Genomic DNA, 11519 nt, shown 5'->3' with positions numbered 1-11519 from the left:
CCACTATTGAGTTTTTCCTTCTTTCTGTGTAAGAAGAGCCCTGCTGGATCAGACCAAAGGCCCAACTGTCCGGACAACCTGTTCCCTTCACTGGCCAATCAGATGCCTCTAGGAAGCCCATAGGGAAGGCACACAGAGACCAGCTGTCCTCTGTTCTTGTTTCTTGACATTTGTTGAACCCACCTCTGAACCAGGAAGTCACATATATCCATTGTGACAAGAAAATTTCTTTCATTTCATATATTTATTCTTAATAAAACCTAACAGACTGAATAATAACAGATGCAAAATAAAATTAAATAAAAGTAGAAGGGATTATCTAGAACAACATTTATAGGAACATATTTATAGGAACACATTTCCAAAGCAGAATCAGTCCTAAAGATTACTATCACAAGGTTCTAACAGACACAAATGGGCTTACATTATCCTGTATCTTATTACTCCAGGATGTCACAAAAAGACTCAATTTCTCAATGAACACATTATTTAGTTGATGCCCTCTCTGGTTCTCACTATATGGCAATAGAGCTTTAGTTGGTTAATTATGACTTTCACCTATCCGGCACATTCAGCAAAAGGAGATGGTTGACTCCTGAGACTGTAGTGCATGTTTCCTGTGTCAGCACAACTGCCTACAACAAAAATGGCTCTTCAGATATTGCCCTAGCCACAGTCAGCCACCTAACATTATATTAGTGTTGCCATATTTCAAAAAGAAAAAACAAGGACACCCCAAACCTTTGATTCTTTGATTGACTTGCCTAACATCCAGGACAAAGCACCGCCTTTGGAAAATTCCCCCCGGATGTATGGGTTGGATGTGGTATAGATCCCAGTTTGGCCTGTGGGGCAGGGCAGCTGTCTACCAGCTCCATCTGGTACACAGACTGAGACCCTACCTGCCCATGGACTGTCTTGCCAGAGTGGTGCATGCTCTGGTTATCTCCCGCTTGGACTACTGCAATGTGCTCTACATGGGGCTACCTGAAGGTGACCTGGAAAGTACAATTAATCCAGAATACGGCAGCTAGAATGGTGACTGGGAGTGGCCGCCGAGACCACATAACACCAGTCTTGAAAGGCCTACATTGGCACCAAGTACATTTCTGGGCACAATTCAAAGTGTTGGTGCTGACCTTTAAAGCCCTAAACAGCCTCAGCTCAGTATACCTGAAGGAGTGTTTCCACCCCCATCGTTCTACCCAGACACCGATGTCCAGCTCCTAGGGCCTTCTGGCGGTTCCCTCCCTGCGAGAAGTATACTTACAGGGAACCAGGCAGAGGGCATTCTCGGTAGTGGAGCCCACCCTGTGGAATGCCCTCTCATCAGATGTCAAATAAATAAACAACTATCTGACTTAGGGACGCGGGTGGCGCTGTGGGTAAAACCTCAGTGCCTAGGACTTGCTGATCGCAAGGTCGGCAGTTCAAATCCCCGCGGCAGGGTGAGCTCCCGTCGTTCAGTCCCAGCTCCTGCCCACCTAGCAGTTCGAAAGCACCCCTAAGTGCAAGTAGATAAATAGGTACCGCTTTATAGCGGGAAGGTAAACGGCGTTTCCATGTGTGGCTCTGGTGCTGGCTCGCCAGATGCCGTTTAGTCACGCTGGCCACGTGACCCAGAAGGGTCTCCGGACAGCGCTGGCTCCCGGCCTCTTGAGCGAGATGAGCGCGCAACCCTAGAGTCGGACAGGACTGGCCCGTACGGGCAGGGGTACCTTTACCTATCTGACTTTTAGAAGACATCTGAAGGCAGCCCTGTTTAAGAAAGCTTTTAATATTTGATGAATCATTGTATTTTAATGTTCTGCTGGAAGCCGCCCAGAGTGGCTGGGGAAACGCAGCCAGATGAGCGGGGTATAAAATATTATGATGAAGTGAAAGAATTTGTGTATGATTGGCTACACTATTTTCAAACAAATGAAATGTTTAAGAAAGATCTTAAAGAATATGGATATGCAGAGAAGGATTCTAAATTTCAAATAGAAATAATAAATAACGAATACAAAAATTTATCCAAAATGTACAAAATATTGCTGGAATGGCACACAAAGGATGAAGAAGTTAAATCAGTCATGATAAAATGGGCCAGAGATATTGGACATAACATACAATTCGATGATTGGATAAAACTATGGAATGAAAGTATCAAATTTACTGCGTGCACTGCATTAAAGGAAAATGTTATGAAAATGATATATAGATGGTATATTACACCAGTAAAACTAGCAAAAATGTACAAAACATGTAAGATGTGTTGGAAATGTAAAGAAAAAGATGGTACATTTTTTCATATGTGGTGGGAATGTAAGAAAGTGAAAAGCTTCTGGGAATTGATATATAACGAGTTGAAAAAAATGCTGAAATATACATTTGTTAAGAAACCAGAGGCTTTTCTCTTAGGAATAATTGGTAATGAAATAAATAGAAAGGATCACAAAATTTTCCAATATGCAGTGACAGCGGCAAGAATACTATTGGCCCAGAATTGGAAACAAGAACAAATACCAACGTTGGAGGAATGGAGAACGAAGCTGATGGACTATGCAGAACTTGATAAACTGACTGGGAAGATCAGATATCAACGAGATCAAAGGTTTATCGAGGACTGGAAAAAATTAGTGGACTATTGGCAATGCATAAGTGATAACGAAATAACGTTAGTGGCATTTAAAGAAGCTCTGTAATAGAATAAGAAATATTGCAAAAAAGCAAAATATAAGAGGGGGGTAAGCATAAAGGTAATATAAAAATTGGGAAATGTGTATTAAAAAATTAGAATTCGAACGATTGGCAGAGAAGCTGAAGGAAGTCTAAAAATTGAAAATTTATTGTAAATTGCTAACGTGATATGAATGTATGAAAAATTAATAAAATATATTAAAAAAAAAAATATTATGATGATTATCTCTAAGCCACACCCACACCTGCCTTCATATGTGATATCAGAGGTGGCACAGGCAAAGACATGGTTGCCTAGGAATAATCAGGCGTCTTCACATGAGCTCCCTGAGCTTGCTTCAAAAGCAGGGCTCTCTGACAGCACCAACCAGATGACCAGTGTCAACAGCAAGCTCCTGGGCACTTACTACTGCAGTCAATTGGAGTTTGCAGCCAATGCTGATCAGCTCATCAACACAGTCAATAAAAACCACTGTTCAGTTGCATCCACAGTATAGATTTAAGTCAAGTCTGAAAATTTAGCCCTCTCTGCGCACTCTTTGCAGTGGGGAGAAATGTCCATTTGCAGCTGCTATTTGAATCAAAACCACACCTGCAAATGGACTTCAAAGAGCTGCCACATATCCTGTTTCCCCCGGACACGTCCTCTAAAAGTGGTACCTCAGGTTACACACGCTTCAGGTTATAGACTCCGCTAACCCAGAAATAGTGCTTCAGGTTAAGAACTTTTCTTCAGGATGAGAACAGAAATCATGCTCCGGCAGCGCGACAGCAGCAGGAGGCCCCATTAGCTAAAGGTTAAGAACAGTTTCAGGTTAAGAATGGAACTCCGGAATGAATTAAGTACTTAACCCGAGGTACCACTGCATTTCAGGATTAAAATTTCTGTCCAGGCAGATTTTTAAAAAATTTGGCAAAATGTCCGGGGTTTCTGGTTTGTTTGCTTGGTTTATAGTAACCCAAGATTTTTTAAAATAAAAACAATTGTAAAAGCCCCATGTGTCATGCTTCTACCCCGACCATTTTTCATGAATGGAACGGGGCCAATGAGAGCAGCGGCTGTAGGCCAGTGTCATGGTCACATGAACATTTGTAGTTGTGGCACCTGCGACTCTACTCTGGCAGGCTCTTTGAAGTTAATAACATTGCTACTTCCAATATATCACAGCTTCTATAGCCTACATATACAGTGGTACCTCAGGTTAAGAACTTAATTCATTCTGGAGGTCCATTCTTAACCTGAAACTGTTCTTAACCTGAGGTACCACTTTAGTTAACGGGGCCTCCCGCTGTCGCTGTGCTGCAGCCACACGATTTCTGTTCTCATCCTGAAGCAAAGTTCTTAACCCGAGGTACTATATCTGGGTTAGCAGAGTCTGTAACCTGAAGTGTCTGTAACCTGAAGCATCTGTAACCTGAGGTATCACTGTAGTAGGTGTCAGGCTTGAGGGATTTTCTCCTCATCCCAGCAGCCTCCAGGATCAAAAAAGGAACAAGGAAGTTCGTATTTATGGTTTCATTCAGTAACTGTGGATCAGAACAAAGAATCTAGTTTTGAACGCCATTAGGATGTTGCTCACTCTGAGCCCCTCCCTCTCCTTCTCCAACAACAGTCTGTGATTCTATGGGACGCCACAGGATGCAAACTCCACAGCATCCTTTGTTCTTGAATTCTGAGTGATCGGTGAGTCCTTGGAGAAGGAGGAGTTCCCAAACTCTCTAAGGATGTGTCTGCGGACTGCTTTCCAACTTTCCCCCTCACTATCTTGCAGCTTGGTAGCAGGGCAGTCTTACCCATAGGCGCTAGGGGTGTGGGGCACCCGGGCACCAGGCTCTTGGGGTGCCAAGCCGAGAGTCCGAGGTCCGAGAGTTGAGTCCGGGGAAGAGCCCACCTGTCGGTCAGAGCGCCGTAGCCGACTCTTCTGCTGCGGCCGGCTCTGCGCTGCAAGTTTGGAGGCTACCAAGCCAGTGAGATGCTGAGGAGGCTAGCCAGCTCCGCTCTCCTGAGCACCTGGGACTGGGCAACCTGGGGCGGTGGCGCCGGGGGGATCTTTGCACCCCGGTGCTGCGTATGCTTAAGACAGCCCTGCTTGGCAGTTCTTCATACAGTTGTAAACCAACCCTCTCTCCTTCTCCTCTTGAAGCTGATGGAGAAAGGGGTGTGTGTGAATCTTCCCACTCACCTTCCTCTTCTGAAAGAAGCTGAGGGGACAATTCCCAGCCCCCCTCTTCAGCCCATTCCCTGACAGTAGGGGTATTTAAAATGAAAGTCGTCACAGCGATCCATAGTTCAAAGCAGAAGTTGGCAGATGTGTCCTCTTTTTTTGCTCTTCAAAATATGGCAGCCCTACTCTGTAACTGCTGATTGGTTGATTGGCACCAACAGCAAGGCTTTTTGAACAAAAGAAGCTGTGTTATACTGAGTCATGCCCTTGGTCCATCTAGCTCAGTATTGTCCTCATGGTCTAGTTTTCCAGGTTTGCAGACAGAACTGTTTCCCCAGAACTGAACCCAGGATGTTCTGCATTGAAAGCAAGTGATCTAACCTTGAGTGATAGCCCCTGTAGCTTCATGGCAGCAGCCACACCCACCTGCTAAAGTTGGCCTGCATGGACAGGGGGATTAAGGTTCTGGCCTGAAGGATGGATCCAATTCCTTACTCCTGATCTAAGTAATCATGCTATTTGATAGGTGTGGCCAAGGAGGCAACATTTCACACAGTAATAGTACTTAAATTGAAACCTGCTGCTAGCAACCCTCTTAAGGAATCCAGGACACTCAAGTTACTGTGACAGACAGCTGTCGAAATAAATTAATTATCCAATTCGAGTTTATGAAAACCAGACAGCTTTCCATAGATGTATGCTCCAGATGAAATCATTACAGTGGGAAGATTAACTCTTTATGCAAATCTCTGTACAAAGAGCAAAAAAAAGCAGGAAATGTTAATTTCAGATATGTTCACTCATAAACCATTACATCCAATCACTCAATCAATCAATCCCACTTTCTGTATATATAAACATTCATTTCAACTGTATGCACCTTACCCTAAAATACTCATTTTTGTATGATTTTGTACATGTTCCCATAATAAGCATTTTTGCCACAATTTCTGTGTAAAACATGCATTTCCGCAGGCAGTTGTTTGAAATGAATCTCCATTCCTAAAATTCAGTTGCCCACCTGCACTGTATCATACCAAAGAATCTTGGGAGCCGCAGTTTGCCATTAGGAGATCCCTGCTCCCCTCATAGGACTAGCATTGGCAGAGTGGCTTAACTATCAATCCATCTTCCCAGAGGCTCTGGGAATCATAGTTCCGTGAGGCAAACAAGGGTCTCCTAATAACTCTCATCACTCTGAACATGCTACTGCTCTCAGGATGGGGCTTCAGAAAAGTGTTGAACCCAGTTAACATGAAGCTTCTGATCCATGTACAGTGGTACCTCAGGTTACATACACTTCAGGTTACATACACTTCAGGTTACAGACTCCGCTAACCCAGAAATAGTGCTTCAGGTTAAGAACTTTGCTTCAGGATAAGAACAGAAATCGGGCTCCGGCGGCGCAGCAGCAGCAGGAGGCCCCATCAGCTAAAGTGGTGCTTCAGGTTAAGAACAGTTTCAGGTTAAGTACGGACCTCCGGGACGAATTAAGTACTTAACCCGAGGTACCACTGTACATACCCAGGACTGACAGACTTGATCTGGTTGCTTCAAAAAATGTCCTCCATCCCTGGTAGGAACAGCAACAAAAACTTGCTCTGTGGATCATTCCTGTTCAGGATGCCTGCCAGCCATGATCTCATGCAGGAAATTCCATTTTCTTCTCCCATCTATCCATTATTTCTTTTCTCTCTCACACTTCAACTGATAGTATTCACACCTGCAGAGCATTCTCGATCTTCACTGCATTATTTTTAATGTATTTTTTCTGGGGGTTTTCTTTGGGTCCCCCCTTTTTCTTCTAAAGTTTCTTGGGCACTTATCCAGACCTTTGGGTTCCCCTAACAGTAGTGTTGTTTCAGATACATAAAGAGAGGCATTAATCTCCCCCACCCCACCCCTCTCTGTGTGTCGCTGCCTCATGTGGCAAACCAAAGAACTGCAGAAGGCAGCCTTCTTAAGGGAGAAAGTTCTGACCCTCCTCTAACTCTTCACCAACTGGTGTTTCCCAAAGTAGCTGGTAGCTAGGGGCATGCTGAGGGATTGACCAAGTTGGCCCCCACCAAGGTCACAGGTCCAGGGGGTGCAAAAATCATTAAGGAAGATGGAGAGAGCCTTGCCAAGGGTACAAGGGACCAGTGGGGAATGGAGGGCACCAACACACCTCCTTGTAGAGGTTTCAAGGGAGCCTAGGTACTCCTCTGGTGGTAGCACCCTCCGGGGGGGAGGACGTGGGATTGGGTAGTGTGGTTTCAGATACATAAAGAGAAGCATTCAAGTGTATGCTTGTGTCTCTGTTTGTGTGTGTGTGTGTGTGACTGCCCCATTGTGGGAAAACACAGAACTGCAGATGGCAATGGCAATGAAGAACTGATGCTTCAATAAGTCATTCCAGACACAGAGAAGTGTTTGTTTGTTTGTTTATTTGTTTGTTTGTTTCTTTGTTTGTTTGATGAAGGGTGGTTTAAAGATTTCATAAAGGTCCATGGTGCTGTTTACGGTAAAGTAACATATCACACAAAAATGACTAAGGATCCATAACACACAAACAAGCAAACAAACAAACGTCAATTCATTTATTACACGTAGATATGCCCAAGCTTTCTGATTGGGCACTCAAAGTAGCCAATCTGATAATCTGTGTGAAAAATTGTAGGAGTTCGATGTAGGTCAGGTGTGGAGAACTTTTTGTTCCTCTAGATGTTACTGGATTGTGACTCCCATCAGCCCCAGGAAGCATGGTGGATCAGGCCCTTGAAGTGGAAGTTAAGCAATCCTGCCCTTACCCAACATAACAGAGATGAAAGTTGTAAAGAAAGAAATGAGATCTTGCCTGAATTAAAAGCATTTTCACTGTTGAAAATGAGTCAGTAGAAAGAAAAATGCATGAGTAGACCTACACCCAGTTTATTTATTTTTTAAAAAAATCAAGGCACCTTATTCCTTCAGCAGAGCAGCACATAAAACACTTAAAGATTGGTTTAGTGATTAGAACAGTGGTGGCTAATGGGGTGCCATGCAGAAGCTTTTGAATTCCAGCGCCCAACACCCCAAAAAGAGCACACTCAATGGTCAGGGATGATGGGAATTAGGGGTAACACCTGGATAGCCACAGGTTGATCTCCTGACCAATCAGAATCCAACTGGAGTTCCAATGCCCTTCAGGCCCAGCTGGCTACTAGGACACACAGGAATCTGCCTTTCACTGTACCAGACAATTGGTTAATCTACTTGTTACTTTCTTTGCTGGCTGGCAGTAACTCTTGAAGACCTACCTGAACACACCTGAACACACCAGAGATGGAACTTGGAATCTCCTTCAAGCAAAATAGATGCTTTATTACTAAGCTATGGTCTATTACCAAGTCTCAGAGCAGAGAGAGCTTTTCCACCGCTCTTCTTCACTGGGTCCTTTTAAATTGGAGGTTCTCAACGGATTGAACCATGTCTGCCCATTCTCACTTGGCCTCAACCTGCTTGTTCAGATGCATAATGCACCTGGTCATCATCCAGAGCACAGATCATCATCTGATGATCATCAGGAACCTGACCAAGCTTGCTCCAGTCTATGGAACCTCGTGCTACATTAAAACAAGTGACAAGTCGAAGTGTGACAAGGTCCTGAGTGAGATGGTGGCAAGTGCATTGTTGCTGTCACGCTGCCTCCTAACAAAAGGATTCTATTGTGATTTACACAGCAGTTAGGCCAAGCCTATACAAGTCATGGCACATTCTGAAGGACTCACATAGTGAGCTACAGGGTTAGAACAGTCACTACCCAGCATTCTCAGGTACCTTCTAGGGCCCACTGATGGTGAGGACTCTGTGGAGCCCCAGTAATAGGCCACCACTTTATATTTCCTACAAAGCTCAGGCACTCTTGGAATTTGAAGTGAAAGCTGTTTGGCACTGGTCATAAGGGCCACCAACCAGTTCTGAGTAGAAGACTGCTGAACTGCCTAATAGGACCATCCAGAGAGGGGAGAATGCCACATGCCCATGGATCAACTTAGGGGCTAGTCTCCCAACCTAAGAGAAAGTATAAACCTCTTAGCAAAAAGCTTGCCAAGGAAGGCAGAGTTTGAGATGCAATACAGTCCAAGGTCATTGTCATGGGGAGTAAAGGCAAGGTATTGCATGGCAAGGAAAGGGAGGGGAGTAGCACCAGGAGCCAGAGAGCCCTATTGTTTCCAGAAGTGAGAAGGGTCAAGAGGGAGACTTCATTTACTCTGGCCTCTTAGACCACACCATAACACCAGCTGCTGATGGAAAAGACACTTTGGGGATTCCTTACTCATGAATCATGTGACAACTCTCAGCCTGTAAACATGTTGGCAGTCTTCATTGATAGCTTTATGTACCACAGATTTTCTGGATCCTTTTCAAAAGCCATCCAAATTAGATATGTGACCCACTCCATCCTTCTGATTGTATATTCCTTTAACTGATTCTAATCCTGTGTTTTTAAAATCTTGCAATCTACCATGGTAAGGAGTGGTAAGGAATCCAATGGAAGAGGCGGTGGAGGAGTTGAAATAAACATGATAACAAATAAATAAGGCAGCTCCCTGTTCTCAGAAGCTTACACTGAGATTTCAAGTGGTGCAACTGTCCGAGATACAAGAAGTGTTGTTTTTGTTTTTTTAATGTGGTTGAGGAAGTTCTTCCTGATAGTTAAGAACACAGAGAGAAGATGCTTATCTCTAAACAGCTGGGGACTTGTAATTGGCTGTTGCTCAGCTTTCCATTCATGCATTTGACTTTGCCTTTCAAATGGAGAGCACTCCTATAATTTTTTGCCCATCACTACAGTGGTACCTCAGGTTACAGACGCTTCAGGTTACAGATTCCGCTAACCCAGAAATAGTACCTCGGGTTAAGAACTTTGCTTCAGGATGAGAACAGAAATCGCGCGGCGGCAACGGGAGGCCCCATTAGCTAAAGCGGTACCTCAGGTTAAGAACAGTTTCAGGTTAAGAACAGACCTCCAGAACGAATAAAGTTCTTAACCCAAGGTACCACTGTATTTTAAAAAGACCTGGTCAATATGTGGTTTGGTGCCTGCTCTGTTGCCTCTATCATAATCCCACATCCCCCGAATCAGTTCTCTCAACCCTTTTGCTGTCTTCATTCAACAATACTATGTTGTAGGCTTATGCTGAACAAATGTATATTTTCAAGACCCAACTTACTTTTGCAATGTTTCAGAGGTTTTAATATTTTGTGATATTATATATTAGTATTAATGTGGTACTTTAATTGTTGTAACTTGCCTTGGGACCTTACAGTAAAGGGCAGGTAATAAATTGTAACAGCAGCAGCAGCAACAACAACAGCCTACTGGAGCAACCCAGAGGCCCATCTAGTCCAGCATCCTATTTACACAGTGGCCAACCGGATGACCCATCAGGAAGCTCACAAGCAGGACCTGAACATAAGAGCTGTCTCCCCTCCTGCAGTTCCCAGCAGCTGGTTTTCTTTAAAAAAAATATATTAATTTTCCAAACAAGTTTTATACAGTCAACAAATTATTTTACACTCATGCTTCAATTTTTGACTTCCCTCAGTTTCTCTGTCAATCTTTTGAAAAATTTCTATTTATTGACGCATTTCTAAACATGATATTGCCTTTCCCCACTCCTTTTCCTCTTACTCTCTTTTTTGCAGTATTTCTTACTATTTCACAGAGTTTCTTCAAAACCAACAAGCGTTGTCTGTGTATCACATATATTTTTCAGATATTCTGTAAATTTTCCCCAGTCCTCAATAAACTTTTGGTCTTTCTGGTATCGAATCTTCCCAGTCAATTTGTCCAATTCTGCATATTCGGTCAATTTCCTTCTCCATTTTTCCACTGTTGGAATTTCTTCCTGTTTCCATCTTTGGGCCAGAAGTAACCTTGCGGCAGTCACTGCATATTGAAACAGTTTACAGTCTCTCTTATTGATTTCATTTCCTACCATTCCTAATAGAAAGGCTTCTGGTTTTTTAACGAACGTATATTTCAACATCTTTTTCAATTCATTGTATATCATTTCCCAGCAGCTGGTTTTCAGAAGCATTACTGCCTCCAACCATGAGAGAGGACCTTGGCCATCATAGCTAATAGCCATGAAAGAGGATGTCTGGCTCAAGGTCACTCAGTGAGCTTCATAACTGAGTGGGGATTACAACTCTGGATTCCCAGTTCCCAATTCCCAGTCCAACATCCTGGCTTGAGCAGGTTTAGTGTCAATTGAAGGAAAGTCCCAGGAAGACCATGGCCAACCCCAGAGTACATCAGAGTGGAAAAGCATGGTGTACGCAAACCAACCCCATATGGCAGGGGCTACAAACTTCATCCGTCCCCAGCCAGGATGGTCATCAGTCAAGACGGTAGGAGTTGTAGTCCATGGGCATCTGGTAGACACAGCATTGGCCACCACTGTTTTATGGTATACCTGCTTGAGGTAAGGGAATGCCCCATACCTGAAACCTTGTGAGATGCTGTTGATCTGTGTGATGGCCAAACCAGTGATGGCCAAACTTGGCCCTCCAGCTGTTTTGGGACTACAAGTCCCATCAACCCTGACCACTGGTTCTGTTAGCTAGGGAGGATGGGAGTTGTAGTCCCCAAACACCTGGAAGGCCAAGTTTGGCATCACTGGTGTAAACAATACAGTGGTACCT

General features: G+C 43.9%; 1 long non-coding RNA gene across 2 annotated transcripts; it reads right to left on the bottom strand.

Annotated features, from left to right (window-relative positions):
• Positions 1-7398: 7398 nt before the first annotated feature.
• LOC128404012 (uncharacterized) lies at positions 7399-8711 on the bottom strand. Of its 2 annotated transcripts, none has more exons than XR_008328035.1 (2): positions 8136-8711; positions 7399-7631 (listed from the first exon to the last, which is right to left on the bottom strand). It is a non-coding gene; the product is annotated as an uncharacterized LOC128404012 (long non-coding RNA). The 2 variants fall into 2 exon arrangements; XR_008328036.1 differs by having other exon boundaries at positions 7399-7626.
• Positions 8712-11519: the final 2808 nt, after the last annotated feature.

The sequence above is a fragment of the Podarcis raffonei genome, chromosome 16 (genome assembly GCF_027172205.1).
Source record: "Podarcis raffonei isolate rPodRaf1 chromosome 16, rPodRaf1.pri, whole genome shotgun sequence".
Taxonomy (NCBI): Eukaryota; Metazoa; Chordata; class Lepidosauria; order Squamata; family Lacertidae; genus Podarcis; species Podarcis raffonei.
The sequence above is the reverse complement of the archived record's forward strand: the minus strand, read 5'-3'. Positions and strand labels throughout refer to the sequence as shown.